At 33.7% G+C, this 18,127-nt stretch overlaps 1 protein-coding gene and 1 pseudogene across 5 annotated transcripts in view; one reads left to right on the plus strand and one right to left on the minus strand.

The window, feature by feature from the left end:
• Positions 1 to 18,127, minus strand: part of ERBB4 (erb-b2 receptor tyrosine kinase 4) — a 1,119,996-nt gene that overhangs the window by 775,124 nt on the left and 326,745 nt on the right. The window lies entirely within an intron of this gene.
• Positions 15,448 to 15,580, plus strand: LOC136379178 (U4 spliceosomal RNA; annotated as a pseudogene).

Below are 18,127 nucleotides of genomic sequence, written 5' to 3' on the forward strand. Positions count from 1 at the left end.
CTTGAACTCACTACATCAAGTCTCCTCTATAAATTACGTAGAATTTTACCTGCTAGAGGAGATCATCTCTTAAAGAGTTTAGATGAGGACCTAACGTTGTGCTATATGATGAAGTGCAACCTCCTTTCTTTCATCCTGCTACTCTGTTCTCAAAAGCATATGGTTTTTATGAGTAGTTTTTCTTTTTTACAGCATGTAAACAATTAGATAAAAGATTAAATCAGACTATACTAATTAAAGTCATACTCTTCTTAAAATTTACTTTTAGAGGTTAATGTATATAATTATAAATGATAATGTATATAAGCAGCATATTGCTCAAGGATTTAAATATTTGCTCATTTTATTTTTATATGATCTCTTTATCTTAGGATATATAGATCCCCTTTATTTAAGAAATTTTCATGAAGCTCAAAATAGAAAAAGGAACTGATTAATGACCAGTCTCTTGTACATGCCAGTCATTATCTGTCTATATATAGTCCTCATTCACTGTGCCCTCCACCTGGATCGTGCTTCCCTCTCACACCTGAAAGACTAATTTCTTCTCTTGCTTTCTGTTTTTATTCAAAAGCAGCTTTCCACATGACATCTTATCTAAACTTTCAACTCATCATTCTCTCATTGTTCTTGTCATCAGTACATATTAATATAATCTATTATATAGTATGTTTGCTTATTGTGGAGGAAGATTTCGTAAAAGAGACCTTGATAAAGAAGAGATGAATTTTGAAATGCAAGAAAATGGCTTAGGCAGGTGCTTATATTGGAATAGGATACAATTCAAATTTAGAACCAGAGGAGGAGTATTACAATAATAATTTACCAGTCTTAAAATGCAACATAAGAATGATGGATTTCATAGGAAGAACTTGAAGATGTCAATGGATGGTTGGAGGTAGTGAAAAATCAAAACACTAAAAAGACAAGCTTTACCACTTACTGAATTTATTCTCAGAGGATGAGGTAGACATTTTAAAAGAGAAACTGTCAAAATATGCCAATAACAATGGCATCACTTTTAACAATTCTGTAACATTTCTGGCATTAAACAGATAACTGTTTGTCTAATGGAGAAAAAAAAATGTACTTAACCGTGGCATTTAATAATTTCTCAATTCAATAATTAAATAAAATACTTTTATTGTTAGTAAATATATAGCTTAATAATATTTCTTCTCTTTCTTTTATACTTTTGGGAAACTATGAAAATACAGTTCCCCAAAGATTAACTGAGATAAAGAGTCTTTTGATGTAAGTCTATATATTTTATCAGGTTAAATTTGAACAAATTTATATAACACAACATAGAAGAAATATTTCAGATATTTCTATCTTCTCAACTTTGATAGACTGTGTGCTATATTGAAGACTTTCTGACCCCTTAATTTATTTATATGAAGATTCAGAATCCTTTTTATGTAAATAAATTGATATCAAAAACACTTTAAATGTTTGATTTGGAATAATTCTCTGTAACTAAATTTTCTGCAAATGAAACAATATCCATACTTAGCAGCAATATGGGCTACATAGTGAGACATTATCCAGAAACATGTTAAAATACATAATACAGTTTTCATCTCAGTGTACATATGCCATTTCTTTGATATCAAAAGCAATTAAGGGCCCTGGCTAGTTGGCTCAGTGCATCGACACAGTGTGTGGAAGTCCTAGGTTCGATTCCTGGCCAGGCCACACAAGAGAAGTGCCCATATGCTTCCCCACCTTTCCCCCTCTCCTTTCTCTCTATCTCTCTCTTCCCCTCCCACAGCCAAGGCTCCATTGGAGCAAAGTTGGCCCAAGCACTGAGGATGGCTCCATGGCCTCTGCCTCAGGTGCTAGAATGGCTCCAGTTGCAATGGAGCAATGCCCCAGATGGGCAGAGCATTGCCCCTTAGTGGGCTTGCTGGGTGGATCCCAGTTGGGTGCATGCGAGAGTCTGTCTCTCTGCCTCCCTGCTTCTCATTTCAGAAAAAAATAAAAATAAAAATAAATTAAGTTACAAAATAATTATGAAAATGGCTACTTTAAATATATTCCTCCAAATTTTAGTATAACTTGTTGTTCTGCTCCCATAGGAAATTACTATTTTATGATCTTTCCTCAGAACTCTACAGCAGGTACTTTTTGCCCATCTACTTTCCAGGTTGCAATAGAGACTAATGTGATTCAGAGAGTACATGCGAGTTTAAATGATGACTTCCTCCTCACTTATTGGTGGTGATATGGACTCAATCATGTCTTTCCAGAGTTCATATGTCAAAGCCCTAACTCCCAATGTGACTGCACTTGGAGATTGGGTCTATAAAAAGTATAAGAAAGTAATTAAAATTAAATGTGGTCTTAAGGATCCCGTATTAGTGTCCTAGAGGAGAGACCAGAGAGCTAGCCTGTGTGTTTGTGCATTCTCTCTCTTCCATGAGCAGACATATGAAAGGTGTGTGTCTAGAAGATAAAAGATTGCTTTCATCAGAAACCAATGCTGCTCCATGTTCTTCGACTTCTTTTAGAACTGTGAGGAAATTCTGTTTAATCCACTCAGCCAGTGGCGCGCGCACATATATATATATAGAGTGAGTCAGAGAGAGGGATAGACAGGGACAGACAGACAGGAACAGAGAGAGATGAGAAGCATCAATCATTAGTTTTTCATTGTGCACTGCAACACCTTAGTTGTTCATTGATTGCTTTATCATATGTGCCTTGACCGTGGGCCTTTAGTAGACCGAGTAGCCCCTTGCTGGAGCCAGCAACCTTGGGTTCCAGCTGGTGGGCTTTTGCTCAAACCAGATGAGCCCACGCTCAAGCTGGCGACCTCGGGGTCTCAAACCTGGGTCCTCCGCATCCCAGTCCAATGCACTATCCACTGCACCACCGCCTGGTCAGGCCAGGCAGTGGTATTTTGTAATGGCAGTCTAAGCTAGCTAAGGCAACTGTGCAGGTGGGATGATTTTTAACAAGTTGCTCTAAAATTTCTGCATTTTGGGTCCCACAACTGTAAAAACTATAGCAATGTATTTAAAAATTATGAGTTAAACTCAGGTTTATTTGAGATATTATGTTTTAAATGCCTGGGACATAATATATGCTTAATAAATGTTATTTATCATATTTATATTACTGATATGTATATATAATACAAAAATGTAATAAGATGTTTCCAATCATGAAAAGTTTATTATCAAAGTACTTTAAGTTTATCCCCAGTATTTATATATATACATTTATATATATAATCTTTCTAGATAGAAAAACCATAAAGTGACAAATTTCAACATTTTGAGTGCAGTTATGGAGTCACGAACATTTTAAATCATTGTAACACCTTAATATATTTATTATTTTAGTGTGGACAACTTTTATAGTTGATAATAAAATATTAAATAAAATTCTAAATGAGCTGATGTAGTCCATATTAAAATTAAAATTGGTTTTCAACACAAATTATTTTTAATAATAAACTTTGTTCTACAAAATATATAGTGTTCTCTTTTTTAGATACTTGCAGGGAGTGAGGAAATTTATGGGACAATGTTTTCTATTTTCCATTCAATACTCCAGAGCAGACAAAAAAACATCCCTCCCCTCAATCAGGTGAATCAAACAGCTATTTCCTTGTCTCTCACTCAGACTGAAATGGTTTTCCAGCATCAGAGTTATTTCTCAAGCATCAAATAGAATAGGAAGAAAGGTAAGCATGGAAAAAGTAATTTGCTCAGAAAATATGTTTAGACTATGGCTTAAAGACATAATGCACACTCTTGGAGACCTAAGACCAAATCTCATCAAAGAATCCAGCATTATATCCCATTGTGATATGCATAGATACATAGAAAGCAATGAACGAATAAATAGAAATAGAAGATGAAGAACAATGAAAGAAGCAGTAACCATCGTATAGTAAAGGTGTAGACCTACTTTGAAAGTAGTGTGAAAAGAATCTCAGATATAATCTAACATTACATAGATTTAGAAATAATAAAGGAATCATTTGAAACATGTTTCAAAATAATAAAATTAACATGGGAAAATAACAGAAAGAAGGAGAATTAATGCAACTACCAGATTTTTCATTTGTTAGAGGCTTTGTCTATAATTCTTGAAATTTTCCAGTGTCACTTTCATTGACTTCAAGAAATCCTCCATCTTCTAGAAGATTTTCAATTTTATTTTGCAGCCACTTGACATTTTATTGCTTACAACATTCATTAATCAGAGAGATACTTAGCCCAAAAGTTGATTGGATATGGACAGACAACAGGGTTATTTGGAGTGGGGTTTAAAGTAGAACAATTATTACACATTATTCTTACTTAGTAAAATGTTTATGTCTTTAAAATGTTTGCTTTTCTATAAGAGAAGATAGTTGATAGTAGATAACACTATCTAGTAGTAAATACTCAGATAAAAGTTTTCCTCTGTCACCTACTCCTCCATGTCCTACTATAAGTCCCCTTTTCTATTTATTCTGTAAACATTCCTGAATGATCTCATGTTTCCAATTATTATCTGTGTTAAAAACTCCATGTTAAAAACTCCCTAATCTCTATCTCCAAACTAGATCAATTGATGAAATAAAACTCCCATTTCCCAGGCGATAGGATATTTACACATAACATTGCTATGTCATCATGTCCAAACTAACATCATCTACCCTCTTTACTTGGAACTATTTATTTTTCTTTTCCTTTTTTCTTTTTTTTAAAGTGGCATCTCCATCCATTCAGTTTTCAAAGCCATGAAACTCATGGTCATCCTTTACTTTTCCCTGCTCCTCAAATCTAATTACTCACTGTGTGAGTACTTTTACATCTTAAACATCTGTTTCCATTCACTTCTTTATCCCACAGTCACTATGTCACTCCAGTCCACTATCCACTAATGCTTCACCACTTTAGCTTCCACAAGTATTTCTGCCTCTATCTTTGTTTAATCTCCATTCATGCCTTTAGTATTCATTGAAGAACTATTCCTTGAATAAAACATATACATACATTCACACACATACTCAAGGGCTCCTGATAATATCTTACCTAGCACCTTATGCTGCAGAACACTTAACATACTCAATTACAATTAGTATCAGCCATCTCTGAAAGACCATATCTGTCTGATCACTTTGTCCTCAGTGATTAGCTTAGAGCCAGGCATATAACTGACAATTTATAATATAATATTTATAATTCACTTATTAAGTAAATGAACAAAACCTACTTGTGGGGATAATTGGAGTATAAAAAGTAGTAGTTTACGTTCTATATAGGAGGGCTTAGTGGTAAACTACTGTGTTAGAAATGAGTAGACATTAAACGAGAACTTGTCTTAACTATATGATTCTAATGAGAGGATTTATAATAGTAGTCTTTATTTATTTATGGGGGCAGCTCAAAGATACTACAGTAGGATCTACAAAATTGAAATGTTTATATTTTCTTCCGCAACTGATATGAGTAAAAGAAGCTGGAATAATTGTGTGAAAAATACAAATATATATAAAGCCACTCATTCAAATTCTGAAGTAAAAATAATTTTGATGAGTGAATGGCAAGATTTCCTTAAAGCAGAGTGGTAGGCATAATCATTAGGCTCCAACATGATTGGTATGGTAACTTCATAACCACATTTAGTGAAATTGATAATGTATTTAACTGCTTTTCATTTTACTTTTTAGGTATATTTCTCAGAATTTCAAATAAGGTTTCTAGGCCAAATGGCCATGGGAGTGGCCCATTAACAGAGAATTCAGGTTCTTGAGAACTTTCATCATACATTGATGTTGGACTTTGTCAAATGCTTTTTTTTTTTTTTTGCCTCTACTGAGATGATCATATGATTTTTATCTTTCTTTTTGTTAATCTGGTAAAGGCATTGACTGATACACGGATGTTGAAGCATCTTTGCTTCCGTGAAGTAAACCCTGCTTGATCATGGTGTATAACCATTTTAATGTATTGTAGAAATCAGTTGCTACTATTTTGTTGAAGATTTTTGTATGTCTGTTCAGCAGGAATATTGGCCTGTAATTTTATTTTCTTGCAGTGTCCTTGTCTGGTGTTGGTTTCAAGGTAATTCTGGCCTCCTCAAATAAGTCTGGACATGTTCCCTCCTCCTCTATTGTCTTTGGAAGACTTTGAGAAGAATCGGTATGGATGGAATGTCATGTGGGGGTTTATTTTACAGTGAGAGTGATTCTTATTTCATAGTGTTGAAGTATGTTCCCTCTATACCTGCGTGGCACCACCTTGCACTGATACAAGACAGATGGGTCTGGCAGTGTGCCACCCATGTACCCTTTGGTGAGGGGGGAATGCTGCGGTAGCTTCTGCATTGGGAGGAGGTGATGAAGCTGGCAGCAAGGCAGACACGATCCTGTCTTTAGGTTCCAGTTTGAAGGTTCTAAAAAAGAATTCTTGTCTCTGATGCATGACTAAGCTCCCTACTGGAGGTTCAAACTTGACACTGGGAACTTGCAGTGGACCCTGCAGGATGACTGGGCTGCCCCAAAGCTCCATGGGAAGTGTGATGATCTCATATGACTTGTCATTGACAAGCTGGACCTGGAGATCCCCCTTTAGAGAAGTGGCTAGACCCCATCATCTCCCTGGTGACTCCCCGCATGTGACTGAAGAAGGCTGCCACAGTCAGAAGCCACCTTGCAGAGGCAAAGAGGAGGCTCTGCCTGGGGACCAGGGAGCCCACTTAACTCAGCCTCATCCTAATGGACACATTTGGCAAGGCCTGCACCAAACACATGAAAAGAAAGTAACATAACCTCATTTGATGAAGAAATACGATTGACATTTGGTCGACAGCCAGAACTCTTATTCATGGGCAAGTAACACTGTGAAGGCCAGCACTGCTCCCTTGTGGTCCACTGAAAATTATTTGGGGGTGAAATTTTACGCCATTTGTCTATCCTTCTGGAAAGCCCCCTTTTAATACTGTGGCTGTCCTTCTGGTATAGACTTTGAGGTTAAGGACATCTCATGCTCTACTATATTCACCAGTTTAATTACAGGGGCCTTAAACCTATTTCTACTATTTTTCACTAAGAATGTTAATTTTATAGAAATATATTTTTTATATTGGGTAAGCAAAACATATTGGGCTGGTTTTAAGCCTCAGATATTTTAAATATTATTAAAACTTCTGTAAAGTCAGAATAAAATATTTATATATAGAACATGCCACTGTGTACACCAAATTGGGTATAGAAGAATTGTATCTCAACATAATATATGCCATATATGACAAGGCCACAGCTAACTTCACCTCAACAGTAAAAAACTGAAAGCATTTTCTCTAAAATCATAGATAAGTATGCCCACATGCATCAACTTTTTTTCTACAAAGTACTGGAAGATCTAATTCAAGCAACCAGGCAAGAAAAAGAAAGAAAGGGCTTCTAAATCAGAAAACAAAAAAATAAAACTATTTGCAACTTACATAATATTGTACATAGGCAACCCTAAAGACTCTACCAAAATAATAAAACTAATAAATTCAGTAATGTTGTAGGATAAAGAAACAATATAAAAATGTCAATCATGTTTCTATCACTAATAATGAGCCATATAAAAAGAAACTAAGAAAATAGCCTTACTTGCCTGACCAGGAACTGGTGAAGTGCATAGAGCATCTGAATGTGACACTGAGGACCAAAGTTGGAGACCCTGAGGTCGCTAGCTTGAGCACGGGCTCATCTGATTTGAGCAAGGCACACCAGCTTGAGCCCAAGGTCACTGGCTCGATCTACAGGTTACTCAGTCTGCTGTAGCTCCCCAGTCAAGGCACATATGAGAAAGAAATCAATGAACAACTAAGATGCTGCAATGAAGAACTGATGCTTCTCAGGCCTGACCTGTGGTGGCGCAGTGAATAAAGCATCGACCTGGAAATGCTGAAGTCGCCAGTTCGAAACCCTGGGCTTGCCTAGTCAAGGCACGTATGAGAGTTGATGCTTCCAGCTCCTCCCCCCTTCTCTTTCTCTGTCTCTCTCTCCTCTCCAAAATGAATAATAATAAAAAAAGAATTGATGCTTCTCATCTCTCTCCCTTCCTGTCTGTCCCTATCTGTCCCTCTCTCTGACTCTCTCTGGCTCTGTTGCAAAAAAAAAAAAAAAAAAGAAAAGAAAAGAAAAAGAAAATAGTCTTACTTATAATTGCATCAAAAAGAATAAAATACTTAGAAATATATATAACCAAGGAGGTGAAAGATCTGCATACTGAAAACTATGACATTAACAAAAGAAATTGAAGAAGACATAAATATATAAACAAATAAACAAATAAATATTCCAAGTTTACAAATTGGAAGAATGAATAATGTTAAATTGTCCATACTAACCAAAGCAACCTACAAGTTAAATGCAACTCCTATCAAAATGGCAATTTTTCACAGAAACAGAAAAAAGAATCCTAAAATTTGTATGGAACCACAAAGGACCCCATAGAGCCAAAGCAAATTTAAGAAAAAAGAACAAAGCTAGAGGCATCATGCTTCCTGGTTTGAAACTATATTACAAAGCTATAGTAATCAAAACAATTTGGCATAAAAGCAGATACATAGATCAATGGAATAGAATAGAGAGCCCAGAAATGAAGGTATGCATACATGGTCAATTAATATATGACAGAAGAACCAATATTATACAATGTGGAAAGGGTAGTTTCTTCAATAAATGGTACTGGGAAAATTAGACAGCCACACGAAAAAAAAAAATTAAACTAGACCCATATGTTATACTATACATAAAAATCAACTCAAAATGGATTGAAGAGCTGCACTGTAAGCCCTCACTTAGCTACGTTGATAGGTTCTTGTTAACTGAAGCTCTAAGCAAAATAACTTAAAACAAAATCAGTTTGACCATACATAGACAAATTGATACAAACAACAGCTCTATCCTAAGCCTATTTATGGTCACAAAAACATCACCAAACTTCTACATAAAGGCTCAAATCACTTCTAATATAAAACCTTGAAATAAATTTAACTTATAGATATTTTATAAAGATTAATAAAACAAGATAGTTATTTTCTAATCTGTTTATTTCAGTTCACAGTAACGGGTTATCAGGCCCTAACCAAGCAACTCAGGGTACATGGTGGAGACCAACCTTGGATAGAACATCAATCCATAGCAGGATGTATTCATACACACATCTATATTCACTCATATTGGGACAATTCAGACATGCCAACTGACCTATTGTACTCATCTTTGGGATGTGGAAAAAAAAAAACAGATCTGAAGAAAATCCACACATATATGGGGACAACACACAATCTCCACACAGACAATGGCCACAGGCAGGAATGGATTTTGTTTTTTCCCTTATGTTATAACAAAATGATGTTGAATAAAACAATGAGATTTGAGAATCTGCTGTACTTAAGACCTGGGGAGTGAGAAGAGGTTGACAAAAGAGTACAGACTTTCAGCTATAAGATGAGTGGCTCTGAGGGTCTAATGTAGAACAGGGTGACTATAGTTCATAAGACAGTATTGTAAAGTTGAAATTTGCTTAGAGGGTAGAACTTAAATGTTCACACACACAAACACTACATATGTGTGTTTATGGATGCATTAACTAGATGAGGGGAATTTGTCACAATGCATACATATATCAAATCATCACAATATGTATTTTAAATGGCTTATAATTTTATGTCAAATATATCTCAATAAAGGTAAAGTTTTAGAAGATAAAAAAGAAAATGATATAATCTTATTATTAAGTCATTTTTTTTTCATATCATTTAGGGCAATGTTGTAACTCCTCAAAAAATAATAATAATAATAATAATTTACATCACTGAAAGATCTCAGTTCAATTTAGATCTATCTGAGACATGCCAAAACCATTGCTTTCATTAATTTTTAATTGAGAAGTAAATTCTTCAAAATGCATATAATTAAATCTGAAAAAAGAATATTTTGTTGAAATGTTTTGAGTTGAGGTCATCTTTAGTTTAAAGTGTGAATTTAGACCTGGACAGTTGGCACAGTGGAAGAGCATCAGCCTGGCATGTGGATGTCCTGGGTTTGATTCCTGGCCAGGTCACACAGGAGAAACACCCATCTGCTTCTCCACCCTTCCCCCTCTCCTTTCTCTCTCTCTCTCTCTCTTCCCCTCCTGCAGCCAAGGCACTATTGGAGCAAAGTTGGTCAGGGCACTGAGGATGGCTCCATAGCCTCTGCCTCAGGCACTAGAATGGCTCTGGTTGCAACGGAGCAAAGGTTCAGATGGGCAGAGCATTGCCTTCTGGTGGGCACGCTGGTGGATCCCGGTCAGGTGCATATGGAGTCTATCTCTCTGCCTCTCTGCTTCTCATTTCAGAAAACTTAATAAATAAATAAAAAATAAAGTGTGAATTTATATCAAAGTAAACAAATTTATGCTTTTAATATCTTCTTGGGCATTTTTAAATTGGTAAAATGTAATTATCTAAAGGAAATTACTTACAATATTTTAAACTTGTTCTGTTTAATTTGAAGAATGCATCATTCTTCCTAAGAACCTTGCTGTGCTATTTTTAAGACTTGGATTCTGTCTTTAAACTCATACTTTTTCCTACTGAATGCATCAGAATCACTTAAGTTATTGTCATACTGTCATTAACTTAGATATGAGATTATGACAAAAAACAAACAAACAAACAACAGTTCAGAGAATTCCAATTTATTTTGGAGATTGTAGTTTAACCTGTTCTTTGTACCAAAGGTGAGACTAAAGTTGATTGACAGTGAAGATTTTCTTTAAATCACAGAGCCTATATAAAGACAGGGCCAAGAGAAGAACTGAGATGATCTGATTCAAGAACAATCTTTCAATCACACTGACCTTTAATTCTTATAATTAGATGCATGATAAATTATAACTAGTTCTACAGGCTGCTATAAATTAAATATTCAATAACACAGAATTTTTATGAGTTATAGAGAACAACATGTTTAAAGCTTTAGAAAAGTTTTAATCAATAGATTTCTCTGTAATAATAAAAGTGTTTTGTATATGGCCTGCACAATATAGTAAATAAAATTTATTGTGTCTATTGAGCACATGTACTATGTCTAGTGAAACTGAGAAACTGAAATTTTAATTTAATTTTAACTCAATTAAACTTAAAGAATTATATATGGCTAATGGCTACTGTATTGGAGAGCACAGTTTTTAAATAAAACTATAAGTACAGACTAAGTTACTTGAATGGCTGCTGTACTTCGTGGGCGTTATTGCAATATTGTTAATTGATATGTATAATAGGATAATATCAAGGAATACAGTCTTTACATTTCTATAAGTCCATGTGCTCATCTCTCAATGATTGTACAAAGATCAGTGTAACTATGTACACCAGGCTCCTAATGCAAATGATGGCTCTGCACTTGCATAAAGAAATACTAGGAGCTTAGTTAAATAAGCTTGTTATTTTGTTTCAAGAATGTAATTGAAAATGTTGTTTATAGTATCACTTTTATAAAAATCTATAGAGTAATTTTTTCATGGGACTTGGTGCCAAGAAAATCTTTAAATTTATAATTTATTTTATATCTCTCCTTTCTCTTGCTGCTAGAAAGCTTAATCCAAACTTGCAGCCCATGTTTTAAAAGTGAGGAGTCATTAATAACATTTCTAGATAATAAATTTACCAAACTGGCTCTTTGGAATTTTCTTATTTCTTTTTGTACCTGGCCTAGCTTTCTCTATTTATTCCTCCTTTTACAAAGGTATTTTATTTCAATGTGCACACATAAATAGACACATATATTTGATATACTCCATTAAATAATACATAAAATGGACAATAATAAACAGTACTAAATTTCATTAATAATTAAAAATATATATATTAAAAGCACAGTGAACTATCACTACACTTCTACAAGAAAAGTGAATATTAAATAAATACCCTCCCCACACAAAAAAATTAAAACTGATGTTAAGACTTGGTCAAAATATAAAACAGATACAACTAAAATTTCCACTACACTGTTGTTAAAAAAAATAAATACATGTAACAACTTTGAAAAACTCTTCAGCAAAATGTTTTTCTAACTAAAGCTGAACACATCAATAACTATGACTCTAACTCTCGTCTGATTCACAGAGTTGCTGCATGTGTGCACTGCAAGGCATGTCCAAAATGTTCATTGCTCTATTTGTAACAGACACCAAACAGTAACAACTTCACGTTCAACAACTGTAGAATTGATAAATAAATTGTTATATTCACATAAATTACGGTACGCAGCAAGGAAACACTGGAATAATGGTACTGAATCTCCCTTACTGTTGATAAATAAAAACAAAAACAAAAGCAGGCATATTTTATGCTTCCATTTATATGATGTTCAAAACAATCAAAGTTAATTTAATTTTTTTATTTTTTAGATTTCATTTATTGATTTTTGCAGAGAAAGGAGAGAGAAAAACAGAGGTAGAGTGAGAAAAATGCAGGGAGAAGCAGGAAGCATCTACTCCTACTGGTAATAGTTGTTTCCTGTATGTGCTTTGGCCAAGCCCAGAAATTTGAACCGGCAACCTCAGTGTTCCAGGTCGACACTTGATCCACGGCACGGCTCAGGTCGGGCCAAACTAACTTTTGGTGTTAAAGTTTGGTTACTTTTGAAAAGTGAGAAGGAGAAATTGAGTACAGTGGTTCCCTCATCTATCTCGGGGGACAGGTTCCAGAACCTCCATGACAGGTGAAAATCCGCAAACTAGCAACCTTATATTTATTTTATTATTTATATAAATATATTATATAAAGGCTTATATATATAAATATATATATATAAAGGCTTAATAAACCCTCCCCACACTCTTATAAACCTTTCCCACACTGTTATTAACCTTTCCCACACTCATGAACACTTCCTACGCTCTTAAAAAAACTTTCTACACTCTTAAACCTACGTAATTTTAACAGTATGTAAAACACTTTATGGGTACTCACCAGTGAATATACTATAATTATGAATGATGAAGATGATGATGATGATTTAATAATCATCAATATTCTTTTAATATGATTTAATTTTTTACATTGTTTTCAATTTTTTAGGCTATAAAATGCTTATTTTACTGCAAAAATAATTAAATAATAAATATATAAAAATATCTATAGACCGCAAAATACCATGATATAGTGAAAAATCCAGGATACACAATTAGATAGATACAATTTAAAAATCCGTGATACAGTGAGACCACGAAAAGTGAACTGCAATATGGCAAGGGCCTACTGTACGAGCCAGAGAGAGGCTTTTGAAGTGCGTATGTAATTTGTTGATTTGGGAAATAATTCGATAGTGGGCCTCATTGGTGGAAATTCATTGAGATGTATGCTTAGGATTTGAACAATTTTTTGTCTGTGTATGATACATGTAATAAATAATCAAATTTACCTTAAAAATTCTATTATATCATCTATATTTGTTTGTGATAGTCCAAATGGTCTCAGGAGAAAATTAATAAATAAACATATACATTAAAAAAAAACTAGTGAGAAGTAATAAAGATCAAAAAGCCCAAGGGAAAGTGTTCATCAGGGTTGAAATTGCCATTTTCATCATACATAAATTCATTGTCATTTATATATAAGCGCACATGTTAGAGAATGTATTGTATAAAGTGAGTTATGATTCCTTAACACTTGAAGCACAAGTCTGATGTATTTGATATAGTATGGAATAGTAATAAAAACATGAGAAATAAATATTTCAAAAATTCAATCCAGGAAACATTAGTTTTTGTGTGTTTTTATAGAAGTTTTCTACCTTGAAGGTTAAAAGGAAAAACAAGCCTTAGAAATATTACTTATCTTCATGCTGTGAAGTCACTAACAAGGACAATACTTTGTTACTTAAAGAAAAAATGAATCCTGTGAAGGAAATCCTCATTAGCAATTTAATATGGGTATTGTTTGCATTCATTATAGCTACCTAATATTTAAAACCTCTATACTGATTTTTTACTTTTCCTTTGGCTATATGCCCATTTTTCTTAAGTTGATTTATTAATGTCCAAGGTTGCTTTGCAGTTTTATCCTTTTAGCAATAATAGATGCAATATATCACAAAAACAAATTTTTAAGAGAACATCATTAGAGTGATGTAGCACTAGTAATAAACCTCTTCACACTTGGATGAACTTAAATCAGTTTCTCTTTATTGATTTTTGGTCATAACATAATTTTAAAGTTCAACTCAGTTGAACTGGTATTATGGGCAAAATTCGTGTGTTGTAGGTTTGCACTTCATTTGTAAAAGTCTTAAACTTGTATCATATTTAGATCTTGAATAGATATAGAAATGAGAATATTATTTTATGATAATATTTATATACAATATATTTTCCTCCTCTTTTTTTTAATTTTTATTTATTTATTCATTTTAGAGGAGAGAGAGAAAGAGAGAGAGAGAGAGGGAGAGAGAGAGAGAGAGAGAAGGGGGCAGGAGCAGGAAGCATCAACTCCCATATGTGCCTTGACCAGGCAAGCCCAGGGTTTTGAACCGGGGACCTCAGTGTTCTAGGTCGAAGCTTGATCCACTGTGCCACCACAGGTCAGGCTTTTCCTCCTCTTTGTTGATGTGAATTCTTTAATTCATCCTGATAGGATCCATTGAATCTATAAGTGAAGATTTATTAAGAAATAACTGCCTCCAATTCGTGTATATTTGTGTGGGGGAGTTAAAATATAAAAATTTAATATTTATCAAATGTACAAAGAGTAAATCTAAATGACTTAGCCCATGCATTTCTTGAGAGCATTTTAATTAATTTTACTAATAATATGATCATCTTAATTAGAATGCTACATGTTATTATTTTACATGGGATTGAGAGTCTTATATAAAGATTGGGTTGTCTTCTGATTTTGTAATTTGTTCATTAAACTAGCCTTAGAAATTAATTAATTTAACATTATGACTCAAAGACTTTATGAAAGGTTTATCCTAAGGAGTCATCGTATTCTAATCTGGAATTAGGTAATCCAATGTATGTGAAAAGATTTTTTAAAAAGTGAGTTGTATATGAACTCAAGTAGAATATTAAACTTCGATTTACTGATAATCTTCCGGTAAAACTGTGTCTATTACCATGGTTGTCATGTACCCCCACTGCAATATAACAGACGACAAGTATTTCATGATTTCCTGGACTCACTCAAAATAGTTCAAGAATTTTTAAAAGCCTCAGCTTTCTATCAATAGTTTTGGCCTTTAGTTTTTTACACAAGGAAACCAATCATGAATCCAGAGAGCAGGAGTTCACATTGCTATAATCTAACATCAAACTCTATTTTTTTAAAAAAGATATTATTAATACATTTATTTGCTTCATTTCTAAACATGTCATACAATACTCCTCACATATACATGTTAAACTCTGCACATAAAAATCATCTGGTTCATAATATAACAAGCACACCTTAAGCTTTGCGCAGTGGCAGTATCGTAGCCAATGAGGTTTATCCGAGGCGCGATTATTGCTAATTGAAAACAAGCACACCTTAAGAAAAATGTAGCAGTCAATGCTTTGAAGGAAATTTAAAAGATAATTATATTATTAGCTTGGATGACAATATAAATTTTAATTGACCTTTGATTTCGACAGAAAGAAAAGCAATGGATTCTTGCTATATTATGCATCAGCATACAAAAGATAAGATCTATATTTGTTCATTTATCTAGGATAGAAAAAAAATCCTCTATGAAGTTGAAAAGAACAAAACTCCAAATATACATCTCCAATACTTCTCCATAAAATATTTCTCCACCTCTTATCAAAACACTGTGACACTTTGCAAGTTCAAATGCTAACATTTAAATTTCACCTTAAATGTGGTCACTCATTTAACAAATATTTATTTAGCTAGGTATCCTGTATTAAGGATATTGGGGAAAATATAAGACAGAAAATTCCCTCAGTTAAAAGAGCAGACTATGTAATTGAAGCAAACACGGGATCATTTGTTAGTATTGTAAAACATGTCTATAGAAGGTGGCCAACATAAAGCAGATAACCGACATTGGCATATAAATGTCAAATGAAGAAAGAAGGAAACTATCCCATTTCTCACAGAGACAACCACATTGCCATCAGAACACATCAAATATATTAGGAGGTAGCTTCACAGAGCCATTAAATCAGAGGTTTCAGAATCAAAGAAGTACTTTCAAATTTAATTTAAGGCACTCGCCATGTTGTGGAGCCTAGATAATTTTCTTAACATATTTCATCAATAAAATGAGACCACTAGGACTTTTGTGAATATTGAATGAAATAACATGTGTAAAACACTTAATTTTAGAACATAACACATGTTCAATAAAGTGTAGGTTTCACCTGCTGCACCTATACCTATAACCTAAGAAAGAATTTTGAATCGATATGCATCCTAACCAGCAAAAAGATTAATATTTGTATTTAAATGAGCTAAGAACATTTCAGAAAGACTTTTTTACTAAATGCTTTATACTATTAGGTTGGCTCTATGACATCATATAATATGATTATCTTCAATATTAACAATAGAGAAATGAAATAGTTGTTTTGCTGATGAGAGCTACTTTAGAAATACTGGCATAAAACCTTTTATAGGTTGTACATAATTACAGGACCTACTTTGAGTTTCAATTGGAATTTCAGTTCTGTGTGGCTTTATTAGTAACATTTGTTGTACAAATTAAAGCTTTTCTAAGGACAGCTTATTCAAAAAATTATAGGCAATGTAATCCGCCCATAATATATAAGAATGAAAATTCTTTTTTTCAAAACCTTAACTCAATTCTTCAAAGACTAAAACATTATTATTCTAGCTATAGCAATTATCCTTTGGTTTTGTCTGTTTGTTTGCTGGTTCATTTTTAAGAATACTGAGATAGTAAACCAATAAGAAAATAGAGGGCAAAGTCCATGTTCTCGTGAGATTTAATTCTATGAGAGATCATCTAGAATTAATAACATGTGAACCTGGAGCCAGTCAACCAGCTAATTGCTTTTAACAATGCTCATCATTAATCCAGATATTGCCATTTCATTGTAGTTAAATAAGGAAACTCACATGGGCAAGAGACCATCTACTGTCCACTCATATCTTGCTCAAGGTTGACTGCAATCTTTCACTGTATGCCAATGACTTATGCTTGCATAAGTTAGCATTGCAATGTTTACCCTGGTGATCTAGGTCCCTGTGCCTCAAAGAAATCGAAGATCCCTACAAATCTGTCAATTTACATTTAATATGTAGAATGAGATATTCAAAATTTTCAAATATAACCATGTTTACTATTTTCACTCTTTCCCTCAAAGATAGCTATTCTGAATTTAACCAATACATGTGGAGGATGGTTATGAGCACAAACTATTTGGAATCACAACATCTCTTGTCAAACTCAAGATGAGGGAATTGCTTAAATAATCTTGTTTTTTAAGTGAAGAATATCTATTGAAGAATTTTGAAGATTGTTATAATTTAGAGATTTTTTTCCTGCTTGTTTAACAATTAAATTATGTGAGTATGTGTGTATCAGAAACCCAAAACATTAACTTAAAAGAATATATGCACCCCTATGTTCATTCTAACACTATTTACAATAGGCAAGATCTGGAAACATCTCAAGCGCCCATCAGTGAATGAGTGGTTAAAAAAAGCTGTAGTAAATTTACATGATGAAATACTACCCAGCCGTAAAAAGGACATCTTACCCTTTGCAACAGCATAAATGGACCTGGAGATCATTATGCTAAGAGCCAAAGGGAAGTACTATATAATTTTACTCATATGTAGGAAATAATGAAAAAAATGAACTAACAAGCAATATTGAAACAGACTCACACATAAAGAGCAGGCTGACTAATACATAGGAGCTATTGTAGGGGGCAGTACTGGGTGAAGGAGGTGGAGGGGGAAAGCAAAAAAGGACAAAAAATAAAGATAAAACTCATGGACATGGACAACAGTGTGGTAATTGTCAGAGGAGGGGTGAAGGGAATAGAGACATAAATGGTGATGGACAAAGACTTGACTTGGGATGATGAACAAAAAATACGGTGTACAGAAACAACTGAACTGAAACCTGCAGAATTATGTTAACCAGTGTCATTCCAAT

The sequence above is a fragment of the Saccopteryx leptura genome, chromosome 7, assembly GCF_036850995.1.
Source record: "Saccopteryx leptura isolate mSacLep1 chromosome 7, mSacLep1_pri_phased_curated, whole genome shotgun sequence".
NCBI classification, from domain to species: domain Eukaryota; kingdom Metazoa; phylum Chordata; class Mammalia; order Chiroptera; family Emballonuridae; genus Saccopteryx; species Saccopteryx leptura.